This window comes from Triticum urartu, chromosome 6A (assembly GCF_056163025.1).
Source record: "Triticum urartu cultivar PI428250 chromosome 6A, HENAU_Tu73, whole genome shotgun sequence".
NCBI lineage: Eukaryota > Viridiplantae > Streptophyta > Magnoliopsida > Poales > Poaceae > Triticum > Triticum urartu.
Genome location: NC_141878.1, coordinates 445,153,695 through 445,170,160, shown reverse-complemented (window position 1 = coordinate 445,170,160; position 16,466 = coordinate 445,153,695). Strand labels below are relative to the sequence as shown.

The following is a 16,466-nucleotide window of genomic DNA, read 5'->3' as shown; positions in this document are numbered from 1 at the left end:
TTATCTTTGTTTAGATTTATCTATCTCTATCAGATCTCACTTTTGCAAGTGACCGTGAAGGGATTGACAACCCCTTTATCGCGTTGGGTGCAAGTGTTTGATTGTTTGACGCGATAAAGGGGTTGTCAATCCCTTCACGGTCACTTGCAAAAGTGAGATCTGATAGAGATAGATAAATCTAAACAAAAGATAAAGTATATTTTTTGGGTTTTTTGGTTTATAGATCGGAAATTAAAAGATAGCAAAATAGTAGATCGGAAACTTATATGATGGAAAATAGACCCGGGGGCCATAGGTTTCACTAGAGGCTTCTCTCAAGATAGTAAATAATACGGTAGGTGAACAAATTACCGTCGAGCAATTGATAGATAAGCGCAAAGTTATGACGATATCTAAGGCAATGATTATGAAATATAGGCATCACGTCCATGTCAAGTAGACTGACTCCTACCTGCATCTACTACTATTACTCCACACATCGACCGACTCCTGCCTGCATCTAGAGTATTGAGTTCATGAAGAACACAGTAACGCTTTAAGTAAGATGACATGATGTAGAGGAATAAACTCAAGCAATATGATGTAAACCCCATCTTTTTATCCTCAATGGCAACAATACAATACATGACTTGCTGCCCCTACTGTCACTTGGAAAGGACATCACAAGATTGAACCCAAAGCTAAGCATTTCTCTCATTGCAAGAAAAACCAATCTAGTTGGCCAAACTAAACCGATAGTTCAAAGAGAATTACAAAGATATCAAATCATGCATATAATAATTCAGAGAAGATTCAAATAGTATTCACAGATAAGCTGATCATAAATCCACAATTCATTGGATCTCGACAAACACACTGCAAAAGAAGATTACATTGGATAGATCTCCAAGAAAATCAAGGAGAACATGGTATTGAGAATCAAAGAGAGAGAAGAAGCCATCTAGCTACTAGCTATGGACCCTTAGGTGTGCGGTAAACTACTCACGCTTCATCGGAAGCGCAATAGAGTTTATTTAGAAGCCCCCGTGGTCAAATCCCCCTCCGGTAGGATGCCGGAAAAGGCCCCAAGATGGGATATCACGGGAACAGAAGGTTGCGGCGGTGGAAAAGTGTTTTCTTGGATGCTTCTGGTGGTTTGGAAATATATGTGAATATATAGGAGGAAGATCTAGGTCAGGGGGTCACCGAGGGGCCCACAAGGTAGGGGGCATGCCCTACCCCCTGGGCGCGCCCTCCACCCTTGTGGCCGCCTCGTGGCTCTTCTGACTTGCACTCCAAGTCTCCTGGGTGTCTTCTGGTCCAAGAAAAATCATCGCAAAGGTTTTATTCCATTTGGACTCTGTTTGGTATTCCTTTTCTGTGAAGCTCAAAAACAAGGAAAAAACAGAAACTGGCACTCGGCTCTAGGTTAACAGGTTAGTCCCAAAAATAATATAAAATAGCATATTAATGCATATAAAACATCCAAAACAGATAATATAATAGCATGGAACAATAAAAAATTATAGATACGTTGGAGACGTATCAAGCATCCCCAAGCTTAATTCGTGCTCCTCCTTGAGTAGGTAAATGATAAAAACAGAATTTTTGATGTGGAATGCTACCTAGCATATTTATCCATGTAATTTTTATTTATTGTGGCATGAATGTTCAGATCCATAAGACTCAAAACAAAAGTATAATATTGACATAAAAACAATAATACTTCAAGCATACTAACAATGCAATTATGTCTTCTCAAAATAACATGGTCAAAGAAAGCTATCCCTACAAAATCATATAGTCTGGCTATGCTCCATCTTCATCATACAAAATATTTAAATCATGCACAACCCCGATGACAACCCAAGCAATTGTTTCATACTTTTGGTGAACTCATTCTTGTACTATTGTGAACTCATTCTTTATTTATATTGGGGCAAAATGTAAAAGTAATCTTTAAATTATGGGCCATCACTTGATCGAATGTCAACTTGGGGGTACAATTTATCAAACGCGTATATTTTGAGGGCAAAAAATAGAATTAACTCATCTTTTTTTAACACGGTACAGACGCAAGCACTAATATACACGCGCATACACTCACCTCTATGAATGCAGACACGCACACCCTACCCCTATGAGCACCTCCGAAAGACTGAATCGGCATATCATCTTAAAATTTACGAAGTCACCATAGGCACCTCTTCGTCGACGGGAACGTCTCCTCCCACTGAATGCGCATCGCGGGAATTCTGAAATAAATCCAGGAAAAATACGAGCATCAGGACTTGAACCCTGATGGGCTAGGATACCACAGTTTCTCTAACCATCCAATCATAGATTGGTTCGCGAATTGACTCATCTCTTAAAGAAGGAAGGTATGGATAGGACACGTTATGGATTTATTGTCCACGACCACGAGCTTCTCACGGGACAATGAAATACTTGCTTTGCGAATACAATCTTGTTAGTTATTGTTTGGCAAGTTATGGCAGAGCTAATGGCCGAACTGTTGTATGATTGGGTTTTGGACTGGACAAAGTTTTTCTTTAACATAGTACAGATGCAAGTGCTCATATACACGTGTATACACTTACCCCTATGAATGCGCACACATACACCCTGACCCTATGAGCACCTCCAAAAGACTAAGCCAACATATCATCTTGAAATTTACGAAGTCACCATAGGCACCTCATCGTTAACGGGAACGTCTCCTTTCACTAAATGCGCATCGCCGGAAATCCTGAAATAAATTCAGGAATAAATACGAGCACCAGAACTGAAACCCTGATGGACCGGACAAAGTTGTTGAACAATGTAATCTGGAGGGTAGCATGGCTTCTTGAGTAATACAAAAGTATTTCCCACAAAAAAAAGGTTTTTCAGGGGGGTCAATGAGCGGATTGAAGTTTCTCGTAGGATCATTTAGTAAAAAAAGAAATACTGATACCGATGTGGGGTATAATTCTGTCGATCAAATCAAGTCACAATAACACTCTGAACATAAGGTAGCTGGAGGTAGATTAAAATCGTTGCATCAAACGAACCAACCATGCCAACAAACACCCGTCGAAATCGTACCGCGTCAACTTCAGTTCCTTTTTCTCGTATCGCGCGATCCCATCGCTGTCGTGAGAACGACAATTAGAGAGAGTGCATGAGGACGAGCCTGCAGGCCAGAGAGAACGGCTGCCAAATATGTGCATGTTGATGTTGGGAGCCATCCACATCAAACTTGCTTTTACGCACCTGAGATTCTTGGTTGCTATCCCTCACCAGATCGGACGGCGCGCGCAACAGACCTCATCAAGGCACCGATACATGCATGCACGAGAGTCAATGTCATCGCATGCAGATCCAGCACCAAGGTTAGCTAGCTAGAGAAGCTAGAAACGTACTGCAGCGAATCAGACCACTAAAGAAGAAACGATGAACATGGTGTCAAAGAAGCAAACAACCTTGAGCACGTCTACTGCAAAGTCTACTTACAAGTTTCATGGATAGGATATGAACTCTCTAAGAACAGAATAAGGGTACACGGCTTTGAAAAATCATCTCCAAAAATAGAATAGAATAGAATAGCCTAGTTGGCTATGATCTGGTCACCAACACCGAGCTACTGCAAACAAATCTGAATTACTAATTACTCCTCTCTCTCTCTCCCGTGGCTACAATCACAAATATTGCTCACTCAGTTTCTGTTATTTTATGCTTTCCTCCTTGGTCTCCCATGCACCCGTGCTCTGAGCAGACGCAGATCAGATCAGATCCCCGGCTGGCTAGATCTTGTGTTGTGATCTGCAAAGTTTCCCTGTTTCTCCTATCCGGGTCGTAAATTCTGGAAAGGAGTGACTTGAATGTTGTCACCAAACCCATCATCAATTTTACTTACGGTCTTGCACTGCTGCCCTATCTACACATTCAATGTCCGGCGTCCCTTCAACAGCTAGCACGCACGAATCATGCATGGCGCGTGCCCGTGCCAGTGCCAGGTCTTCTACGCGCATGGCGCTGTGGCACTCGCTGCGGCGGCGGTGGCGGCGGCGCCGGCGTCCAGGCCGCAGGGCTCGTCGAGGACGGGGGCGAGGTCGCGCGGACGTACCTCCATCCGTAGCCCGTCCTTCATGAAGAGCGTGAGCGACATCTTCTGCTCCACGCGGTGGCCCGGCGCCACGGTCAGGCGGTGCCGGAGCAGCACGCTCCCGGCGATGTTCTTCATCTGCAGGTAGGCTAGGTCCTTGCCCAGGCACACCCTCGGCCCGGCGTTGAACGCCACGAACTTGTACGAGTCATGCTGCTCGAACTTGGTGCCGTCGGCCGACAGCCATCGCTCCGGCCGGAACTCGAGGCAGTCCTCCCCCCACACCGCCTTCATGCGCCCCGCCGAGTATATGGAGTAGGTGACCGACGACCCGGCTGGCACGAACGTGCCGTCGGGGAGGTAGTCGTCCGCGACCACGTGCTTGGAGTCCTCGGGGACGGAGGGGTAGAGGCGGAGGGTCTCCGACAGCGCCGCCTTGAGGTAGACCAGGCGGTCGAGCTCCTCGAAGGTGAAGGGCTCCGCCAGCCACAATGTCGGGTCGTGGACGCCGCGTGACGCGGCGAGAACGGAGCAGAGCTCGCGCACGATCTTGCGCTCCACCGCAGGGTGGGTGGACACGAGCCAGAAGAACCAGGAGAGCGCCACGGAGGAGGTGTCGCGGCCGGCGAGGATGAAGTTGAGCGCCACGTGCTGCAGCGACTCGTCCGAGTAGGATCCCTTCCGCATGAACCGGGAGAGCAGGTCGTCGTGCGTCGCCGCCGTGTCGCATTTGCCGTTGCCGGCGGCGAGCTCGAGCTTGCGCTTCTTGATGACGGCGGCGAGGTACTGGTCGACGTGGGCCATGCTGCTGGTCAGCGTGGTCTCCATGCCGAGGCCCAGCCACTTCTTGCAGCGCCACAGGCACTCCGGGAAGATGAAGCGGTTGAGCGTGGCCTCGGTGGCGCGGTCGAACGCGGAGGCGAACTCGTTCTCCGGCAGGCCCTGGGCGAGCGTCTCCGGGTCCTTGCCGAACGCCAGGCCGCAGATGTTGTCGAAGGTGAGGCGGAGGAGGAGGTCCTGGAGATCCACCTGCGCCTTGCCCTTGGCCGCGTCGGCCAGGATGGGCAGGAGGCGGCCGTGGATGGAGCGCGAGACCCAGCGGGACATGGCGGTCCGGAGCGTGCGGGTGGTGAACTCGAGCGCGGCCGTCTTGCGCTGCGCGAGCCAGGTGTCGCCGTCGGAGTTGAAGATGCCGTCGCCGAGCAGGTCCCGGAAGACGCCGTGCCAGAAGGGGCCCTTGGGGTAGTTGTCGAAGCGCGCCTTGAGGACGTGCTCCAGGTTGCGCGGGTCGCAGGTGACGGTGACCAGCCCGCCGCGGCGCGCCACCCCGGGCACCGCGAAGATGCAGGTCTGGTAGGTGCCGCCCGCGCGGCGCAGGTTGCCGGCGATCCACTCGTGCATGTCCTCGGCGTGCTGCACCAGGCCGGGCAGGCTGCCGAGCACGGGCCACACCCGCGGCCCGCGCAGCCCGCGCGACATCCGCCAGAACCACGCCATGTACGCGGCCACCGCCGACGCCACCACCGCCCACGTCCCCACCTCCATTGCCGGCTGACCTCCCTGAAGCAAGCTCTGCAAGTGTACGTACGCGCGTGTATATACCCCGCTGGCTAGCGAGCTGGGTAGAGTGGATCCAAGGGGTGGATCGGCGAGTTAAGGTGCTGGCTGGGCTGGGCTGGGCGTAATAAGTGACTCCACATGGAGGAAGCGAGCGAGCAGGATGGCAGGGGGGGACTAGGGTTTTATAGAGGTGGTGGGTTATCGATGGGAGCAGTGCAGTGTTGAGAGTTGGTTGAGATGGCTGGCGATTTATTGGTAGCCTGCCAGCGCGTCCCGCTGTAGCTGCATGCCGTACTACTACGATCTACAGCAGGATACCTGCATATACGTACTCCGAGGGAGGTAGCTAGCCTTGTGTTTTCATTTTCTTTTCATTTCTTTGCGTGTGTGTAGTGAGTGTTAGTGACCGGGCTCTGGAGTCTGGACCGATGAACGAACGAAGAAACGGGGGCGGGGGGTGGTGGGCCATAAATTGCCGCCGGGGTCGTTGGGCGACCCAGCGACCAGGGCGCGCCCAACTGGCCCAAGCAAAGGAGAACCAGCCAGCAGCGCGGTCAGCCGAGGCCAATCGCCCCGCCTTCGATCGGTCGATCGATCGCCTAGCTACCCAACGGTGGAGAGGGGGGGGGAGCCCATTGAATGCATTCAAGGGGGGTGGAGACGCTTAAATGGAGATCCAACCGTCCGTCCATCATCAACCCACCATCACCATGCACCCTTCCCTTCCCTTCCCTGTACAGCACTGTACGTACCAACGCGACGGTGCTGCATTGTGCATGGGTGGAGTGCGATGCAGGGCACTGCAGCTGTGCATGCAGCTGGGACACGATGGGAGCGGAAACAATAAACGCCGCGGCGACTCCGGCCGGCCAGCTCGAGCCGGCCGCCTTGAAGGAGCGATGTCGGCGTGCGGCCTGGCAGCGCCATGTGCGGCGCGGCTAAGCTCTGGCCGATAACTAGTTAATTGGGGCTTGCTTGCCACGTCTTGGTTGGGAGAGACACGAGTCCATGTCACACGGATCAGAGGCCAAAGCTTGTTCTGTTAGTTGGGACGTTGTTTGGGACCGTTGGGTCAACCAACTCCATCTACTGCTAGTCTGCTACTGCCCCAAGTAGATGCCAGTTATCAACTTTCACCCGAGGGAAACGTGAAGCTTGTCCATGTAGCTCCGGGCGCAGTGTTTGCTTTGGCACGGGTGCCCGGGTTGACGACATGCACGTCTTTTGCTACTGCCAGTTGTTTTTCACAGGACTAGACATGTTGCTCGATTGGCAGCAAAATAAACCAACCATGGTACGTACTACTAGCTCTATTCAGGGTGGTGCGCATGCAAACAGTGTCACGTCCTTTCAGCACATTAATCCAGCAACCAACGAGGTTCAGCGAGCTAACCACTAGTATAGATGCTTAAAAAGGCAATTTAGCTGGACGTCAGTCGACTCGAAATGATAGCTGGGTCAGACGATTTCAGATGAAGGAAACAACAAGGAGCAGCCGTCGGCTCGCCAGTGAAGCAACAGCCTCTAGGTCTATGTTAGGGTGGCCGACTCGTCGGGTATCTATCTTGAGGGTGGAGGGAGGGGTGCAGGTTCGACAGGAAAATCTGGAGGTTGATCGAGGTTAGGAGGATGACCAAGGGCAGTGCAAGCGCGGCGGTGGGCGGCGATTGGGGAAGGGTGAGGCGAGGAGGCAGGCGCGGGGGCGCCGCCAGCCGCCGGCAGGTGGTACGTTGAGTGGTTCAGAGAAGAAAGTGAACATGAGGTCGAGCAGAAGGTTAAGAAAAAACAATCTGACCATTCATTTTGCGACAAATGTAACGAGCGAACGTTCTGGAATTGACAAAAGGTCCGAACGACTGCACAACCGTCCGATCTGCATCTGTCGTCGCGAGTGAATTCCGTCGTTGCATCTCAGCGTCTCTCGCGCGAGGGGGTTACCCCGCGCCCCTCTCTCCCTCTGGCAAGTGGCCCCGCCCGCCGCGGCTTCCTCCAATCCCCACTTCCCTCGCGCACGATCCTCTCTCTTCTTCTCCCGAACTGCAACGGCTCTCACCCCACTCCTCCCACTTCGCCATTACTTCTCCTCTTCCTCTTCCTCCGAGCGATTCGACTCCAAATCGCTCGAGTTTCTGCAGATATCGCGCGGACGGGCGCTGGTTGCTTCCACGACGGTCGGCGGCGACTTGTTCCGATGAGATTTCCTCCCCCCCCCCCCCCCCCCCCCGCATTGTCTTTCCGTTGTTGGGTAAAGCCTGGGCTTCCGCGGATGAGAGCGCCATAGTTGATTTTGATGTTGCAGCGACCTGTTTTCGTCGAGTTGTTTTGATCGAGTTGCGAGTGCATATGTGAGTTCATCCGTTTCCATTCTAGGTCGTACGGGGGGAGGGGGGATAAGTTGTGGATTAGGCATAGATGGCGATGAAACAGGTGGTTGAAGACCGATTTTGACAGTGGATGGTTTGTATGAGTCTGATCAGCGCGTGGTTCCTTCCATTTTTGATAAATTTTTGGAATGTGGATGTGAACTCTGTATCCACCCCTCCCTGATGTGTTTCGGGATGCAGATCTATGATGTTGTATTGCGCGAGGTGTGACTTGTTTAGATTCATATTGCAACCATAAATTGTGGCCGGTGCACATCTATCAGGACTCGTTCACTAAAGTTACCACCGGAATTATTATGTGTTACCACGAAATTCATGCTAGGTCACATGCTTCAGATACAACTTATTGCATAATGTTTTTTCCAAGTCCTTTTTTGCTTGTCATTACCACTGATTTTTGTTAGCGGTTACCCTGCAACCCCTCCGTGGTCCACTTGTTTTTATATCTAGCATTCTGTTTGATTTTTGCCATGTCTTATTACTTCAAACTAGCACTTGAATTGTTAAGCTGTTGCCATTTTAATTACTCTAGCTGCATTTTCAAATCACGCATATGTCTCAGTATCTATTTTTAATGAGATTTTAAGAAAGTTATCATGGCTGGTAAGTTATGGCTATCAGTCCCATTCATACAAGTTACCAGACTTTTTGTTTTGTTATCTCATTGGTTGTTGTGTCTTCCAATTCACCTTCTGTAACTCCTTACTTGTCAGTCCTTTAATATTTTTTTGTTTCTCAAGGGCACGATGCCAAGGAAGCGCAAAGGATCTGGTGATGGCCATGAGGGTGTTCCTTCAAAAAAGCCGAAGCGCCCTCCACCTCGGAACAGGGCTTCGCCTAACTCACTTCTGGCTGCGTGTAAAGATCTGTCTGATGGTAGGAAAAATGCTATTGATGAAATGGACTTGAAAAGCCTTCAAGAGATCAAGTGCGACCACCTTTTCAGTTTTCTTAGTGAATGGCTTGTTGGGTTATACGAGCCAGACTCTCATGAAGTGGTTGTTTCGGGGCGTGGGAGGATCCCTGTTAACAAAGAGTCCGTTCATCGTGTGATGGGTGTGCCTCGTGGTGGGGAAGATGTCCCTTACAGTCTGCCCACAGAAGCTGATATTGAGTTAGGGATTGAGATGTTTGGTGAGCTTGGCCACACTCCAAAAATGACTGATGTCCTTGATCTCATAACAAGTTCTGTCAATTATGATGAGAAGTTCAAGCGGATGTGGCTTATGCTTGTCGGCAATACTGTCATTGCTCCTACTACATCCAACAAGATCAGCCCTAGATGGTATGGTGTGCTGGTAAGTACTGGTAACTTATGTTACGTGGCTGATAACTTGCATCATGTTTACATGGTAACTGTATTGCTTTATATCATGTAGAATTTGTTCATTTACTTCCTTATTTTTTCAGCAAAACATTAATAGAGTCAAGGACTTGAACTGTTCCAAGTTCATTGCTGATGAGCTCCATAAGGCACTTTTGAAGGGGAGGCCTACAAAGGGGTGTCTTCTTTTCTACAATGTAAGCGTTGGTGCTTTTTTTCTTTTCTTTTCCTGTTGTCTAGTTGTGTATTTCTGACATCAATGACTCTTTTTACCAGCTTCTGTACATTGATGCTATCGATCTTACTGGTCTTGGTATCTCATTGCCCGATGGTGCGTTTCCTATAAATGTTTGGACAAAAGAGAAGACATCTGAATTGCTTAGTATGGATGTCCAAGCGGACGGAATTTCTTACGACAAACTACCGGTAACTTTGTTTTTCTTTTCCTTCTAATCAGTTCATGTACTTACTGCAAATGCATTTGTTCTTTATACTTTTCTTTACTCATTTTCATTCTCAACAAATCACCAGTTGAAACCCCAGTTTGGCGTTGATTTCTGCTTGTTTGGCGGTTTACAAGGTCTTGGGAAGTTCATGCGTGTGCATGTCCCACCAAACTGCAGTGAAGAGGTATGCTTTTTTATTGTTTATATGTATTCTGGTAATTTGTAGCCTTTTTCTTTGCTGTTGATACATTTTTTGATGGTAACTAATGACTATGCAACCTTATAAGTGTTTTTGTATTACACATCTGGAATATTTTCTTCATTGTTGTTTTTATGTTGTGTTTTATGATGGTAACTTTTGTTGCATACACATGGTAATTTGTGTTTGTTTTACCTGATAAATCATGTTTTACCAATCTAATTTTTATTTTTTTAACTGTTGATAACTTGTGTTGTAATTGGTTGATACTTTCTGTTGCACTCGCATGATAACTTGAGTATGGAAATCCTGTCTATTCTTTTAATTCTCTTATGATCTCTTGTTTTGTCTGTTTTGTGTATTATTGTTTGCATCTAAAAAATAATGTCTGGTAACTAAAAGTGTTCCTTTTTTTCTATTGATTTATTATTAATGAGTAGAAACTTGCAAAGGCTTCGGAGCTCGTGGGTCGGTTTTCATCTGGCTTGGTTGGCCTGCTTGGCGATTTTGTGCAAGGGTTCGTCTCACTTGATGATGAAGGCTGTTCACATGTGTCTCGTCGACTAGACACTGATCTTAGGGCGATTTCTTCTGCTACCCGGAATATGGCAAAGCCCTCTCCTGCACGCCGTACCCGTCAATCGGAGAGCCCTGGCAAGAATAATATGGATGAGTCTGATACTGACCGTGATACGGATGAAAATGACGGGGACGAATCTGATGATGGTGATGATGACTTTACAGTTTTGTATCATGGTTTTTATTCCCGCAGGGGGGCAAAGAATGTGGCCTCTGGCAGCGGGGCAGCGGATGTGGATACAACTCACTCAGGCGATGCAAACGCTGAAGTGCGTGGCAGTTTAACAGAAAATGTTGAAGGCATACCTGATAGTGTAGTAGGAATTGTGGACCCAACTCAATCAAGTGATGCAAATGCTGAAGCGTGTGACAGTGTAGCAGGAAATGTCGAAGGGATATCTGACCGTGCGGGCGATGAACCTGTTATTGAGTCCCAGATCTTGCTCACTGGTACTTCTAACACGGTGTCAAGCAGCTCAGGGGATGGCGTGCTCAGCGGGCGTGATATGACAGACACGTAGTTTGATTTGGCCACTGGGTCTTCTGTTAAAAGATGCGGTGCTCAGCTTGCCAAAAATTTGGCTTACATGCGGAGGCGCAAGAAGTTGAAGCTACCATCACTACCCCGTTCTACTCCGCCATCTGAGCCTGTCCAGCTGTCAGAAAGGGACATTCATTTATCTGTCATGAAAGTGGTTGTAGAAGAGCTTGGGATCCGTGTGGCTGACAAGGGCACCGGTGAGGTCATTTGACCCTCAACTGGTACTAAACAGGTTCCACGCAGGTGAAATATCCTTTTGTATTTTTTCTACTTTTTGTATTTCTTCAGTTCTAACACTGCATGGTAGCTTCAACTGATTGTATGTGATAACTTCAGTAGGACCCCTCTGATAACTTGCACCTTTTTTTGTCTTATACACATCTTCGCTTTGTTTGGTTCTAAACTACTGGTCCAACCTCTTTGTTCACTACTCCAGTTTATTTTTTCAGGGCACCCTGCAAACAAGTTGGTACACTTGAGGCGTCATCCAGTATCCCAAAATCTAGGTAATCTGTTGGACCAATTGGTCTTTTTTGTCTTTTTTATTCATTTCGTGTTGCATAATTTATCAAGAATTTCAGTTTCTTTTTCTTTTTAGATTTCATACTTGCTACTTCTTATAATTAGCTGCCCTTTTGTACAGTATATACATCCGCGTAGTATATTTTTAGCTGGTTCATTATTCATCGTGATTATCTTTTGTTAAAAATATGTTGCAGATTTTCATTACTGTTTTGCATGGTAGTTTGAACTGTTTGTCTGGTAATTTTAGTAGTATTACAATGATAACCTGTAACTGTCTCCTTGTTTCTATGCATCTACGCTCTTTTTAGATGGTAACTTTTTTTAGGTTGTGTCTGTTCATTTTAACAATACATCTCACAACTTAGCCTTTTTTTGCAGGGAAGTCAAGTGGAATTAATGCCGCTAAAAAGGTGCGGTTTACCAAGACTAGGTCTTCTCCTCGACTAAGAGAAGCTTCTTCAAAGCCGATAGAGGTTGTGGATCTTGAAGATCAGCCCACGTTGACGTCTCCTGTTGTCGTTTCACAACCTATTGTAATGGGCTATTTGCCAGCGTCCGTCGAAGCAGCAGCTGCCCCTGAAGTTGCATCTGATGCTGCTGAATCTGTAGAACAACTAGCTACAGTGGCCACCGTCACTGCTGTCGTTGAAGAGCTCGCCACTGCAGTGTTAATGATGAGATTCATGTTGATGACACTCCTGTTGTGGACACTAGTATGCATTGAATGATAAATAGTCTGATGTTAAACATACATATCTAGTTTGTTCAATGTGATAACTTTTTTTTGTCCTCTCATTTGATGCAGCTCAACATGTTACTGAACCCGTCACCGAAGCTTCCCAAGTGTCCGTGCCCCCTGAAGCCGGAGTGGCTGTTGTAGTAACTGGTGTTGATGCAGGAAAAAGAGCTCCAGGTATGGACTGTTCTGATGGTAACTATAACATTTTCCTGGTGGTAACTCTTACTTTTTATGATGGTAAATATAGTATTTTCTGATGGTAAGTGTACTTGTATACTGCAGTCCCAGCTGACAATTCTGATGCTCAAGATGAAACTGCTGAACTTAAAGTTGTGGATGATTCCCAGAATGTCCAATTGCATCATCAAGTTCAAGCTGAAGACGTTGTTGTTACTCCAGAAGCTGCAAGTGATGATGCTGCAGTTAGAGTTGCTGGTGATTTCACCCCACCAAGCTGCTCTCTTGGACTTGGCTCCATTTTTGGTGTGATGCCTGAAGATTCACCAGTGGTTCCACCAGTGGCAGCTGTGGTTCAGGGTATTCCTGAATCACCTCATGCACCACAAACAGGAGCAGGAGCACCACAAGCAAGAGAAGTGCTAGAATCAGTAGCCGCACCGCAAGCAGCAGAAGTACCACATGCAACAGCTACAACATTAGCTGATTCAGACGCGATCCTAGCACTTGCCTCTACTGCCGCGGAGAATGTCGAGGGCATTGACGTTGAACCGGTTGCTTGGGCGCTGCTTGCCAACTCCGGTAAGTGAAGACCTTTTTGTGTCTTCGCTTCACAGCAACGAGTGAATGATGGAGGCACTTAATCGAAGACCTTTTTAACTGTTTTTATGTGCTTTCTTCCGTATTTAAGTCAGTTCTTTTCCTTTTCCCTATATCGGTGTGCGTGTGTGGATGAATGTAATATGACTCTTTACGCTTTTGTGTTATGTGAAATGAACCATTTTTTGATTCTCTTTCACCATAATTTGTGTGTTGTGCTTTTGTATTTATTTTCTGTATGTGTGTCCTCCTATTTGTGATTACTGATTACAATGTATTATTTTTACCTCCCATGACAACATGACTGTGTGTTGTTTTCATAATATAACATCCCCTTCTCCCACCTGGTAACATACCTTCTAACTACCTGGTAACTTGATTTGCTATACTATGGTAACACCTCTCATTACTCTGACAACATGCTCCACTACCTTGTCTTGGACCATATGTTCTATGGTGATCTAAGCTAACCAGTTTTTTTTGCATGACATCTTCTGCATTTTTTCTGGTCACGGTCAATAACAATTTTTTGAACATTTTTTCTTGTTTTTGCCTGAACAAGTGATGTCCTGATAAATGCAATTGTTTTGGCATGATAACTTTGACTCTAACCACATATTATCTTACCCAATAAGGTTTTCACAACAGTCCTTTTGTTGTGTTGATAATTCATCTTGTTTTTGCATGAAAGAATGACGTCCTGATAAATGTTATTGTTTTGGTATGATAAATTTGACTCTAACCACATATTTATCTTACCCAATATGGTTTTTTCACAACACTCTTTTTTTTGTTGTGTTGATAATTCACTCATTACTTTTTGCTGGTAACATCCATTGGATTGTACTAGTAACTATCCCCAGCGAAGATGAAGAGGCTGTTTACGCTGAAGTTATCAAGCACACAACTGATTCAAACTTCAAGATTAAGGAGTAATAAACGACCATTTCTTAGTTTTTCATGCATTTTTTTGCCATTCCATTTGTTTTTAGACGCTTCCCCCTTGGTATTGCAGTGTCAAGGTAATCAACATTGATGGGAGGTGGGTCACACTCGGCGAGCTTGCTAATTGTGTGAGAGAAACGGGGCAAGTTTCAACCAGTATTGCTGAGTTGCATGTTCGTGTTCTTCAATATTTGGAAATGCCAAACAAGATTATCTTCCCTTGGCTGTTGTCTGCTTATCTGTTTGTTGGAGACTTCAACTATAAATGTGTACTTCATCATTTCCGGCGGGACCAACACTACATTCTAAGCCATCAAAATGAGGTACTTTTCTGAGTTTTCTTGCCACTCTACACTTTTAATATCCATTGTTTACACTTTTTTTTATTTTTTGCAGTGCCTTTTTTTCATGATAACTTCATTATACATAGTCTGGTATGATAATTCATTTACTTTTGCTGGTAAATTGAGCATCCAATGCCTGTTTTTTGTGTTTTAATGTTAGCGTCAGCATCCATATTCTTGTTTTTAATTAAGTTTCCATGGTATGACAACTTAGATTTGTTTTGCATGGTAACTTTAGCACTCAGTTTCTGGTAACTTTGTTTCTTCTGCCATGATAACTTTTTCTTGTGTTCCCTGTATTTAAATATGGCTTCCTCTTTTTTTGTTAATGCTATGATTATTGTAGCTTCTATTCCCTGCTCTGCAAAAGTTGGGATGGGGACCAGATGACGGTCATTGGTATGTACTGTCGCTAAATCTTAAGGCGAAACGATTTGAGGTGCTGGATTAGTTGCGTGAAGAAGATAGTCCATCTTTAATTGAGCACGCAACAAGGTATATGAATGCTATAAAGAAGGCTTGGTTGATTTCATACAAGGACTCGCACAAGCAAATTCAAGATTATGAACTCGTGTATATTGATGTTTCTAAACAAGAAAATGGGTTAGTTGTTTATCTGTGTTCCCTAATTTAGATGTAGCCCCATTTGTTCGATATCATGTTTTATGTACTCACACACACACTGTTTTCAACATTGATTGTGGCTACTTCACTTTCATGTCTTTGGAGCTGTGGAATGGGAAAATTATTCCTGCCTTCACCCAAGAGCAAGTACCTGCACTCAGAATTTTTTTTGACATCGAGGTGGCTAAATCACACTCAAAACAGATGCAAAGAGTGGCGCTATCATTTGTTTGGCAATAGTTCGTGAGGTATCAACTGTCATCATCTTCTTCTTTTTTTCGTTTGTGAGAGCACTTTTCAGTGCTGGTCATAAATTGATGTTAACTACTCGAAAGAAGTAGTTTAGCATTTTCTTTGTTGGCACACTGGTTGTTTTTAGTGTCTTGTCATCACACATAGAAGAAATTCGGTACCAGATGGTAACATATACCTTACGTGGCTGCTATTCCTTTTCTTATATAAATAGTCTAATAACTAGTTGGTTCTCTCATTCTTTTTTGGTCATGAAATAATGTGATCACAATTTATCCGGTAAATTGCATTTTTGTGTTGTTGATAACTAGTATGAATACAAGCTGATAGTTTTCCAAAAACATATAGGAAAACTTTATCACAGGGATGCTTGTAGATAGTGTTGAAAACTCATTGTAGTGAAATGACACATGTAAAACATATAGGAAACTGAGGATAGCCCACAAATAACTTACCCAATGTGCTTACGATAACTTTCACCACAAAATACTTAAAACTTCAGCCCACAAATGTGCTGATAACTTACATAAATATAGGTGCTATAATTCGGATTACATTTTTTTTGCACTGATAACAATCATCAAAACAAATGAAGATAAGTTTCTTATCCATTCATTTGTAGCGACGATCTTGTTTTCTCTTTCATTCATCTTACTAGAGGTGATGTGCACCTGCGCTTGTCGTGGTGCACGCTGCCGCAGACACTTCACTTTCTTTGTTTTGCTGGTTTTGCAATGTCAAAGGGATGCTGATGCTTCTTTATTTTCGTCCGTCCTTTCGTGACAGTCTTCGGAGGGTCTAGTATCGATTTTGTGTTCGAGGAATGGGATGCAGCGGCAGGCATGTTGGCGCTAGCTTGTATTGTCACAGGGATGCTTGTTTGTCCCGTGTTTGGTTTGTCCATGTTAGGTATGCTTGTTTGATGTTTGGCATGGACAGCTTCACTTGTTGCGACCACTGGAATAGAACATGGATCTTGTTGTGATTGGAACGATCCTCTAGCTTCTTCCTTGTCCTTTCTGGCCTTCTTACGTTGGCTTTTTGTTAGCGCATCCATTTCTTCCTTGAAAGCATATAGGTGCTTCTTGGCCACCCTAGCCCCATCATCTGTGAGGCAAGCATCCTTGGTTGTTGCCTTGAAGTCCCTTAGCATTGATGTAT

The 16,466-nt window shown here is 45.8% G+C and overlaps 1 pseudogene; it reads right to left on the bottom strand.

The window, feature by feature from the left end:
- Window positions 1-3,426: 3,426 nt before the first annotated feature.
- LOC147965626 (cytochrome P450 86A2 pseudogene) lies at window positions 3,427-5,815 on the bottom strand (annotated as a pseudogene).
- Window positions 5,816-16,466: the final 10,651 nt, after the last annotated feature.